The 12,013-nt window shown below is 28.2% G+C and overlaps 1 long non-coding RNA gene across 1 annotated transcript; it reads left to right on the forward strand.

Moving 5' to 3' along the window:
* The first annotated feature begins 1,077 nt into the window (after positions 1-1,077).
* On the forward strand, positions 1,078-12,003 carry LOC113389404. Its single transcript, XR_003368260.1, has 3 exons — positions 1,078-1,160; positions 2,569-2,737; positions 11,867-12,003. It is a non-coding gene; the product is annotated as an uncharacterized LOC113389404 (long non-coding RNA).
* Positions 12,004-12,013: the final 10 nt, after the last annotated feature.

A 12,013-nucleotide genomic window follows, 5' to 3' on the forward strand; every position in this document is an offset into this window, starting at 1 on the left:
AGATTCTCTTCTTCTTTTATCGACGTGAAGAACTTTCTTTTCAATATTCAAAGGGCACGTTATTGTTATATGTTTAGGTTAAGAATTATTCAACAATTACATGTGTTGTATCTATATTCAATAAAATTATCCATTATATTTAATCTGAATAAATCAAAAGGATAAAAAGAACAGCAATTTTTTTTAAAAAAAAACGAATACTTTCCAGGCAAAATAATTCTAAAAACGAAAAATATATATATTGATATCCAAATTGAGATAAAACTAAATTCCTAGGATTAAAATGCATTTACGAGACATTCTTCTTTATTATCTCTCCATTTAATAGTGCTATCTAATAAATAAAATGTAATTAATAGTTAATTTAATAGTACTATCTATTCAATCATTAATAAAGTTACATTTGACGAAATCTTTGAATAGTTTCTGTATAAGTGTTTTTTTAAACGTAAGTAACCAAAAAAACCCTGAACTACTTTTAATTTATACCAATTGCAGCTCAAACCTATCTATCGTTTTAATTTAGGAGGTTTAATTGAAACTATAACTAAACCCTTGCTTTTTATAAACTGCCTGGCCTTTGAGTATGCTCTCTTAATTGAGACAATATCAAAATTCTTGCCAGTTTACAGTAAAAATTGTTAAAACTTACTTAATTAATTACATTATTAAGAAAAAATATTAATATATTTTTAAATATTAATATATTTTTATTTATAAACTAAATAAATTAGAATTATGGGCAAAATGTAATTATAAATTTAGTACTTATTCTTAATTACATGATTTATGTTAAATGGCAACGTAAAGATAATATGCGTTAAACTTATGATTAAAATATGCGTGAATTTTAAATAACGTTATTTTGATTTTTGTCTTGTTTGAAAATTATAGTCGTTGATCAAATATTCATATAAACACCATAGATATAACATAACATAAATTATTGACAGTTTTGTAACTACCAAAGAAGCCGCTTGAGTTCCTTTAGCGCCACCTGCGCACCATGTAGTCGCACATCTACAATTATATCTATGCCTTTGCAAAATGTCATGCCAAAAAATTAATTCACATTCTTTCTAGACTTGCCGGGCGCAAACATTACTTTGGAGCACATCCACGAGCAGACGCTATTTCCAGGAGAGGACATGATTATTTTGGTAAGTTGTACTTGTGCAAAATATATTTCGCATTCGGATTCACGGCACAATTTCTTGTTTTGTTGCGTGACAAAAGTGACGTTTAAGTAGACGTGCAATGCTTGTTTCGGATTTATTGCATAATTATCAAGTTTAAATTACGTGTTTTCTATTCGTATTAATAGCTATATCCTCAATTTATGTTTCGACTGATAATCTTTTATTACAAAATCATTGTTCACTCTAATCCAATTTATATATGAGAAGAATTGACAATGAGGTCCGTGGAGACTTCATTAGACCGGAATCACTACCTTATATAATAATCAACTCAAATATTTTGTCATGGGGCTGCTTTTTGTAGTTTACTAACCATGTGCTCGATTAATGTCAGGTTGCTCAAGTCATTCCATCGCCTGACTTGTGCCCCGGCTGTATTTTGTCTTCAACTTATAAATATTATATAGAACTATTTAGTTTACTAACTTTGTGAAACAGAAATTTTAAAAGCAAGCATTTTGTATTGTTTCTCTAATCTCTTACTTACTTTTATTAAAGTTTATTTTATTGCTTATTATTAAATTGTTTATGAATAATTGAACAGTAGGGTTTGTTAAGGTTTAGTCAGAAGTTCAAATTTCAAACTTTGAAGTTTGAGTTGTACAAAATTTCTTGTTTGTACGGAGCGTTTTATGGATTTTTTTTAATTAAATACAAAGATATAATGATTAAATACAACTTTCCAAAAGTTTTATTTAAATTGAAAAAGAAGTGAGCATAGCCAAGCTGCTGTTATTTCATAAATCATTTCCATTCTTAGCACTCCCAAACTTAATATAATTTTGTAAGTACGTTCATAAACTTTTCTTATTTTAATAATTATGTTCGGCTTGATAACTAATAACTAAATAATTTGATTAGACTGAATTCTATATAGGTTTTTTTGGTAGGTACCGATAAAGCTGGACTAGGTGGCCTTAAGAAAAAAATTGTAAATAAGTTTCTGTGATTGTTAACCAAAAGCCAACTAAAAATAGATTCAATATTTGCCAAAGATTTTTATTTAATTGCACTTAATATTATAGCATAAGTTTTGGAGTTTCTACTTGAGCAACATCACCATGTACAGACTTTTTCAGCAGATTTTTAATGATTTTTTAATACGATTTTATCAAAATTTGGAGTATATGATGGACTGTGTTAAAGAATTTTAAAGCAAATATTTTTTGCTTTTGCAAATACTCGATGAACTAATTTATTCTTATACTCAAAATAACGTGGAATAGCTAGATTTGTTTATTTATTTGACGCATATTGCATTTCAAAATATAGATAGTGATATTTCTAGACTAGTGATGTATTTACCATGTTTTTAATAATATATTGCTGAAGTTAATCGTAATTAAATAATAATCTTTGTTTTTTATAGGATCAGAACTACGGTTTTCTTTACTCGTCTCAGCAAGTGCACAGAGCAGGAGATATAAAAAAAAAACTAGCAATTGAAATCAGTTGGAGCCCTTGACGAATTATTGTTCATTGGATGAAATTGCACACAACATAGCTTCTACTGAGTGTAAGTGGGGTTTTACCTGTAGGTATGTTGATCAATTTTGCATGACAATTATTTACATTTTCATACAATTTTACACAGAATTTAAGGTTTACAATATTTATCTCACGGTTTACCCAGTTATACTTACACACGCTGCAATATCTCTACGACACAATTTTAAATATTTAAATAACATAATTTACATTATTTGACACTGCTTATAATCCTACAACTTTACTTACAGTATTTATACGACACTGTTTGAAATATTTTCTCGACCCTGTTTGAAATATTTTCTCGGCACTGTTTGAAATATTTTCTCGGCACTGTTTGAAATTAAATTAATTAAAATTGTTCAGGACATTTGTACACTTTGAAATATTTATACAGGACAGTTTGATATATTTATACAGGACAGTTTGATATATTTATACAGGACAGTTTGATATATTTATACAGGACAGTTTGATATATTTATACAGGACAGTTTGAAATATTTATACAGGACAGTTTGAAATATTTATACAGGACATTTGCACACTTTGAAATATTTATACAGGACATTTGCACACTTTGATATATTTATACAGGACATTTGCACACTTTGAAATATTTATACAGGACAGTTCGAAATATTTATACAGGACATTTGTACAGTTTGAAATATTTATACAGGACAGTTTGAAATATTTATACAGGACAGTTTGAAATATTTATACAGGACAGTTTGATATATTTATACAGGACAGTTTGATATATTTATACAGGACAGTTTGATATATTTATACAGGACAGTTTGATATATTTATACAGGACAGTTTGATATATTTATACAGGACAGTTTGATATATTTATACAGGACAGTTTGAAATATTTATACAGGACATTTGCATACTTTGAAATATTTATACAGGACATTTGCACACTTTGAAATATTTATACAGGACATTTGCACACTTTGAAATATTTATACAGGACAGTTCGAAATATTTATACAGGACATTTGTACAGTTTGAAATATTTATACAGGACAGTTTGAAATATTTATACAGGACATTTGCACACTTTGAAATATTTATACAGGACATTTGCACACTTTGAAATATTTATACAGGACATTTGCACACTTTGAAATATTTATACAGGACAGTTCGAAATATTTATACAGGACATTTGTACAGTTTGAAATATTTATACAGGACTGTTTGAAATATTTATACAGGACATTTGTACAGTTTGATATATTTATACAGGACAGTTTGATATATTTATACAGGACAGTTTGATATATTTATACAGGACAGTTTGAAATATTTATACAGGACATTTGCATACTTTGAAATATTTATACAGGACATTTGCACACTTTGAAATATTTATACAGGACATTTGCACACTTTGAAATATTTATACAGGACAGTTCGAAATATTTATACAGGACATTTGTACAGTTTGAAATATTTATACAGGACAGTTTGAAATATTTATACAGGACATTTGCACACTTTGAAATATTTATACAGGACATTTGCACACTTTGAAATATTTATACAGGACATTTGCACACTTTGAAATATTTATACAGGACAGTTCGAAATATTTATACAGGACATTTGTACAGTTTGAAATATTTATACAGGACTGTTTGAAATATTTATACAGGACATTTGTACAGTTTGATATATTTATACAGGACAGTTTGATATATTTATACAGGACAGTTTGATATATTTATACAGGACAGTTTGAAATATCTTGGGTCTGGTCTTGATATCATGAATGAATAATAATAATGATAAAGCTTCGAACTTTATGTACTTATAAAAAGGAAGTAGTAGACCCATTTGCGTATTTGCCAACTTTTTACCTGAAATTTGATATGGACGTGTGGTTATGACTAATACATATTCGCAAAAGACCGATAATTAATTACGGTTCTCAAATATTAAAAAAATATATATATTTTTATAAGAAACTTGCACTAATGGTAAAGAAAATGAGAAAACAAATATTTTGGATTAAACTTAAAAGGGAAATGCAATTGTTGTAATTTATATATCAGGGTGGTCTTTAATATGGATTTTTTCGAATTTTTTTTTGCTTCTAAACGATTCCGAATAGATATAAAAAATTCTCTGAAAGTTTTAGCTTTCAATATTAACTTTAAGATAGTCCGCACTCCAACCAAAGTTTCTTGGTCTTTCTTCACAAGTAAACACTTGTTTACAAAACATATCAAATTTTTGTTGCATTATTTTATTTATGATCAAAATATTTTGTAGCATATACAATGTTATTCTCAAGATTTTGATAAGAAACTTCATATTTATTATTTATTGAGATATCTTGCACCAGACAATGAGTTTGTTTAAATATTTATTTTAATTCTTACTCATTACTAGTAATGAGCCTAATATTAAATTTATGCTTAATATTGCAATTGATTTTATTAATTTCCGAAGTTTGTTTCGCCAAAAAATCCGATTTGCTAACTTTGTTTTCTTTTGGACGTTTGAAGTCATTCCGAATCGAATGAGACCAAATTTGGAAAAAGTAGGTGTATGTGTATGTGTGAACAGATATTTGACTTTTTGTCGACGTTTTCTCAAGAACATTTGGAGTGATTTCAAAAATTTAAAAGCTATTTAACTTGATAAGGATTAGTGTATGTAAATTTTGCATGGGGATCAGCCAAGTCGTTTCTTTGTTGATAGCAGAAAAGTAATAACTTAACCAATAATTCTGAGTAGATTTTAAAACTTCAAAAACTTTATTTACAATTTATTTTCAATAAAAATCAGCCGATTTCTTATTATTTAATTTATTTTGGCGATTTATATCATGGTCACACTACAATATATAGAACACACTAAAATATTACGGTCTTACGATAAGTCGTTTAATTTAAAAAAAATTACTAGTTTTTTTTTAGTTAATTAAAATTTTTTTTGTTAAGATTAAATCTTTCATCGGCAGTTTTGTGGCTAGTGTTTTTATTTTACTTTTGTTAAGATTAAATCTTTCATCGGCAGTTTTCACAAAATCTGCTGAATCGATTTTATAAATTCAAGGAACATTCAAATGTAACTTGAAAGGACTATCTTTTCTCAATTTTGTGCCATGATCGGCCAAGCCGTTTCTTTGTAATTCGCAAAAAAGTGAAAAGTTTTTGTTCACGTTTTAGCCAAAAATTCTGAATCGATTTTTAAAATTCAAAATCCTTTCGAAAGATGTTGGTTGAAAATTGTGCTGATAAGTTTTTGGTGAAAATCGGCTGGGAATACATATATATATATATATATTTTTGTAATTAACAGTTGGAAATTTTTTTTGACAATTTTCATGGAACATATTTTAATGATAGACATCATACATGGTCTTATAGAACATACTGAAATATTACACTTCTACAAGTCGTTAAATTTTAAAAATTCATCAAAGTTTGAAAAAATATATTTGTGCCAAAAGTCGTTTTTGTGATGTAATGTGTCTAAATTTGAATTTCATAAATTTAAGCCATTGGAATAAATTTCATTAGAGTTCAATTTTTTTTTTTTTGAATTAGCGAAAAAAAGTAATTGAGCAGTCTATAAAACTTTTCTAGTTGTGTAAAAAATCATACCATTAATTAACTTTCCGTAGGGTAAGTTATTGTGATCGTCCAAAAATCGAAATTGAAAATTCTCACATTTCTTCACGTTTTGAAGGTTTCTGAACATTTTGGCACTTCACTTCACTCAGAAAAAATGGATGTGTGTGTGTGTGTATATATGTATGTATGTATGTATGTATGGATACAATTTTTCGTCCACGTTTTCGGGCGCACGGATCAACCGATTTGAATAGTTCAGAAAACATTTGATCTCTATTAATAGGGAGATGTGCTGATTAGTTTTTGGCAAAGGCAGGTCCAGCCGTTTCGGAGATCCGGAGCAGAGTGCAGAAAATAGAAATCGAATTTTTGAGAGATCGGAGCATCCGATTGGAATGATCCAAAAAACATTCAATTCGTAATGACGGGGAGAAGTGGTGATTAGTTTTTGGCAAAGGCAGGTCCAGCCATCTCGAAGATACAGAGCTAAATGTGCAAAAAATGGCAGTTTTTGAGAGAACTAAGCGTCCGATTTGAATGATTCAAAGAACTTTCTGCTAGTTTGAACGAAATAATTGCTTTTGGTAAAAAATTGTTTAAATTTTTTTTCAAAATTTTTTTTGGATATATCGAAAATAATTCAGATTTTAATTGTAATTCTTCCTATAGTTCTAATATACTTTAAACAAATAATTTTAACTTTGCAATTCAATTTACATAATTCTTATAAATATTAGACAATGTTACAATATTTATAATTTATTTGAGAACATTTAATATTCCTCGAACATTTCGTTACGCTGCGTGAAGTTCCAGCAATTTGCCTTAAGACACGATGCCATACACACCACTAGTTTTATATTTTACATTCTATTCACCGATTTTATATTTTTATCGAACTATTCTTATTCAAAAAAATTTTGAGAATCCCCGCCGCTTCCGTACCATGTACCTACCTGGCATCAGAGTATAAGGACGATAGTTGTTTTTACCGCAAGATCATTATTCTCAAGTGGTCGGAAGTGGACATTGTTTGAATTCTAGATTAGAATTTAAAGACAGGAATATCGAATTCCAGACAGGCGCTAAACATTAGCATAGATGATGATAGTAAAGTATATAATCATATCGACAATCACATATTTACATGCGGATGTTTACGATTGCCAAATATTGATAGCGCCCCGATTGGTTTCATAAAATTCATAAAACGTTTCGAAATTTTTGATATATGATTAAGTCAGAATTTGCTAAATTTGTTTTCTCCAAAATTAAAACTAGTGGTGTATGTCATCGTGCCTTAAGGCAGATTGCTGGAACTTCCCGTACGAGAATTATATATTATACCAAGTAGACACGCCGCTCGGTTTTGCTACTATCTTCTGGTTTATATTGTAAGATATTTATTGTTAGCAGTCTCTATAATAATATTAATTATTAGCAATCTCTATAATAAATCAAATAACTAGTGGTGTATGGCATCGTGCCTTAAGGCAAATTGCTGGAACTTCCCGTACCGTAATGAAATATTCGAGAAATTTTAAACGTTTTCAAATATATTATTAAAAATACTGTAACTTTCATTATTTTTGCTATCTTGTTATATCTGAGCAAATAAATAAATCATTTTATCTCCAGAACATTAACAATCGTCATTTCATTTCGAATTCAATTTCAAAACAAAAATAGTTGCCTCATTTGCACAAAATTGAAAAAGTGCTCCGTATAGTCACAGTCTAAACGCATTTGCAGATAATTTATGCGATATTTTCATTTATATTGTGCTTAGCTTGGCGGCATTTTCACATTTTTCAATAGTTTTCACAAAATTGGAAAACATTTGCACCAGAGTGGCGCTTAGACTGTGCTTAGCCTGGGTAATTTATCAATTTTTTTAATCCATCAAACAAAAATATTTTTTGAAAAAAAAAAAATAGGAAACAATTTTTTTTCCAAAATCAATTATTTTGTTGAAATAAGCAGAAAGTTCTTTGAATCATTCAAATCGGACGCTTACTTCTCTCAAAAACTGCCATTTTTTAACATTTACCTCTGTATCTCCAAAACCGCTGGGCCTACCTTTGCCAAAAACTAATAACCACTTTTCCCCGTCAATTAGCAAGAGGTGCCGAATTAATCCATCTGAGGATATATTTCTTACGATTAGAATAATATATACATTTTGAAACTGAATTGTAAATTTAAAATTCATATTTGATGTATAAAACTATGTATATTTTAAAATTTTAAATTCTTTTTCGGAAAATTTTGATATTACCTTTAACCGTATAAGTAAAAATCTTGGTACGGAACGCAAAAAAATGGTACTTATTTTTAAAAACTTCAATTATCTGATAATTTGATGTGCATACGGCTAATGTTCATTTTTGACCGCCTAATCTTTTTTTTTTTACTAACTTTTATAACTACCCTATTGGAAGTTAACTAGTTGAAAATTGGCATTTTGCCTTCAGACAAATTGCATGAACTTCCCGAAATGTGTAATAATTGACTTAATGAATCGAAATTGAGATTTTGATATTTCGATAAAATTTTCAACTGTTTTAAAAACAAAGTAGTTTCTTTCAATTAAATCTAAACATTGCGATTTCCAATTGAATTTTCTGAAAATGTTTGACTTATCACATCACAAGAGCAAATATCAAATGACACAAATTTTGACTATATTTTCTCAAACTTTGATGAATTAACATTAAACTATTTGTGGTAGAGCCGTAATATTTTAATATCTTATTTTATCTTAAAGTTAACTAGTGGTGCATGGCATCATACCTTAAAGCCAAATGCCGGAACATCCCGTACCAGAAATATATATTCGAGGGAAAAAATCAGTAATCGATAAATATTGATCAATCGTTTACAAGAATTGTTTTATACATTTTCAAATAGATAATTATAATCACTATATTATATATATAGTCTATAAATTTTATCCTTCATACAGTGAGGATGTTATCACTCAAAGCACTTGAGAAAGTTTATATTAGCAAGAGGTGCCGAATGAATCCATCTGAGGATATATTTCTTAAATATACATTTTGAAACTGAATTGTAAATTTAAAATTCATATTTGATGTATAAAACTTCGTATATTTTTGAAAATTTTGATTTTAGCTTATAAGTAAAAATCTTGGTACGGAACCCAATAAAAAATTAGTACTCATTTTTAAAATCTTCATCAATTATCTGATAATTTGATGTGCATACGGCTAATGCACATTTTTGACCACCAAATATCATTTGTTTTTACTTTTTTCTCTGCATCTCCGAAACCGCCAGACCTGCCTTTCCAAAAATTTCAGCAATTATTCATTTCGTCATTACAGGATAAATGTTTTTTGAATCATCCAAATCGGACGCTCCGTTCTCTCGAACTGAATTACCGTTTTGGCACTTTTTTTCCCGTATCTTCCGAACGGCTAGACCTGCCTTCGCCAAAAACTAATTAGCACGTCTCCTTATCAATACGAATCGACTGTTTTTTGAATTATTCAAATCGGTTGATCGGTGTTCCCGAAATCGTCGACGAAAATTTGAATCCGCACACACATCCATTTTTCTAAGGTATGCCGAAATGTTCAGAAATCTTTGAAACGTAAACATATAAAAATTCAGAAGTTAACTGAGTGTAAGTGGCATTTTGCCTTAAGCCAAGTTGCATGAACTTTACGATTTGTGAAATGTTTTTATTATTACATGTTTTTAGTATTATTTTTAATAATCATAAATTTTATTTATTTTATCATTACTTGCTTTTATTTTATATTAAATCATCCTAATGCGGATATCATTTTAATGAAAATACTATACTTTAATTTGTACTCAATTTTGTTTTTATTTATATTACTATTTACTTATGTTACTAAATATTATTTTATTTTACTGTTGTAACAGATTTTGAAATTAAAAAAAGGTAACATGTTTTTAATAAATGCAATATTCAATTGTTCCCAAATTTAATTTTCGTATGTCCCATATAAATACACTGAAATTCCATTCGTTTCATCATTCGGTTTTGCTAATTGTAAGTTTTTTGTATTAAATATTTAATGTAAATTCACTATTTATTAACGTCCAAAAGAAGTTCGTTTCCGACGATTTGATAATTTTATATTCACTCGTCATTTCATGTTATTCTGAATCGTTTGATACCAAATTTAGGAAAAGTATCATATAAATATACAGAAATGCCATTAATTCGTTTCATATCTGGTTTTGCTAAGTTTTTTTTTAAATTTTAAAGTAAATTTACTATTTATTAATTTCCCAAAGAAGTTTGTGTTAGACGATTTGCTAATTTTGTTTACTTGACGTTTCGAGTTATTTTGAATCATTTGATACCAAATTTGGAAAAAGTAGTGTGTTTGGGGCCGATTTTTGACTTTTCGTTGAAATTTTCCAAAACAGGAGAAACAAATTTGTCCGCGTTTTAGAAATTGAATTGATTTTGAAAATTCGAAAACCTATTTGAAAGATATAATTTGGAAAATCATGCTGATTACTTTAGGACCGGGCTGAAATGTTAAATAATTTTTTTTAGCATCTTTAATTTAATATAACATATCCTTATATATAATTCATGTACTAAATGAATACCTTAAGTTAGTAGAGGCTTAAGAAAATTGTAGGTCACTTTCAGGACATAACAAATATGTGTGTGTGCCTATCAGTATAATTAGTGTTTGATAGATATCAATTGGAAATCGCATTAATTAGTTTTTAGTGAAAAGCGAAAGAAATATTTTCATAATTCACAATTGTAAATTTTATTTAAGTAAATCTCAATTTCTATCGAGTTATTATTCATGCAACTTGCCTCAAGGCAAAATGCCACTGACACACAGTTTTGTTTTTGTTTCGTTTGAGACCAAAATTGGAAAATAGTATGTGTCAAGTTTTTTATTCTATTTTTTCAGTATTATCTTTGTTTTCATGATTTTTCTTTATTGTTAGTATTTTATTTTTTAATTTTTAACTTTTCCTAGGGTAATAGTTAATAATTCAAAAAACTTTTTGCTTGTGCCTATACGATTGCTTTTAGGAAAGAGCAAAAAATTTTTAGAATCGAAAATAATTAGAATTTTAATTTTAATAATTTCCAAAGTTCACTTATGTACTTCAAATAAATAATTTTAACTTCTCAATTAGTTTATATAATTCTTAGAAATATTAGGCTATTAAGTTTAATTTACCTTTCTGTAAACATATATAAACGTTGTCGTCCAATTCATAAGCTCATATATTTTGTCTACAAAATAAGAACAATGAATACTACCGTTTAGGACATTTAATATGCCTCGAATATTTAATTACTGTACTGCAAGTTCCAGCAATTTGCCTGAAGGCACGATGCCATACACTACTAGTTTATTAATACAATTATTTATTTATACATTTATCTGTTATTTATCTCAAGTATTTTGTTCATTTATCAATTTTTCGTATATATATATTTTTTAATGTTTATTTTTACTTTTATTTTTATATTTAATTAAAATAAATATAATTAAAATTTATAATTACATTGATAATTATCTAATCGGACCAATTCGAATTTAGTTGCGCACGATGTCATTTTTGGCGCATGTCAAGTGGCTCCGCCGGCGACTTGATGGCAAACTAAGTCTGCGCGGTTGTCAACTCGTTCATTTATGTGATAGGCAGCAAAGCAAGAGGACCTCCAGGACCAAGAAAAGACCCAGGAAA

This window comes from Ctenocephalides felis, unplaced genomic scaffold (genome assembly GCF_003426905.1).
Source record: "Ctenocephalides felis isolate EL2017-DRISC unplaced genomic scaffold, ASM342690v1 CF-g0.4_SCAFFOLD_03573, whole genome shotgun sequence".
Classification (NCBI taxonomy): domain Eukaryota; kingdom Metazoa; phylum Arthropoda; class Insecta; order Siphonaptera; family Pulicidae; genus Ctenocephalides; species Ctenocephalides felis.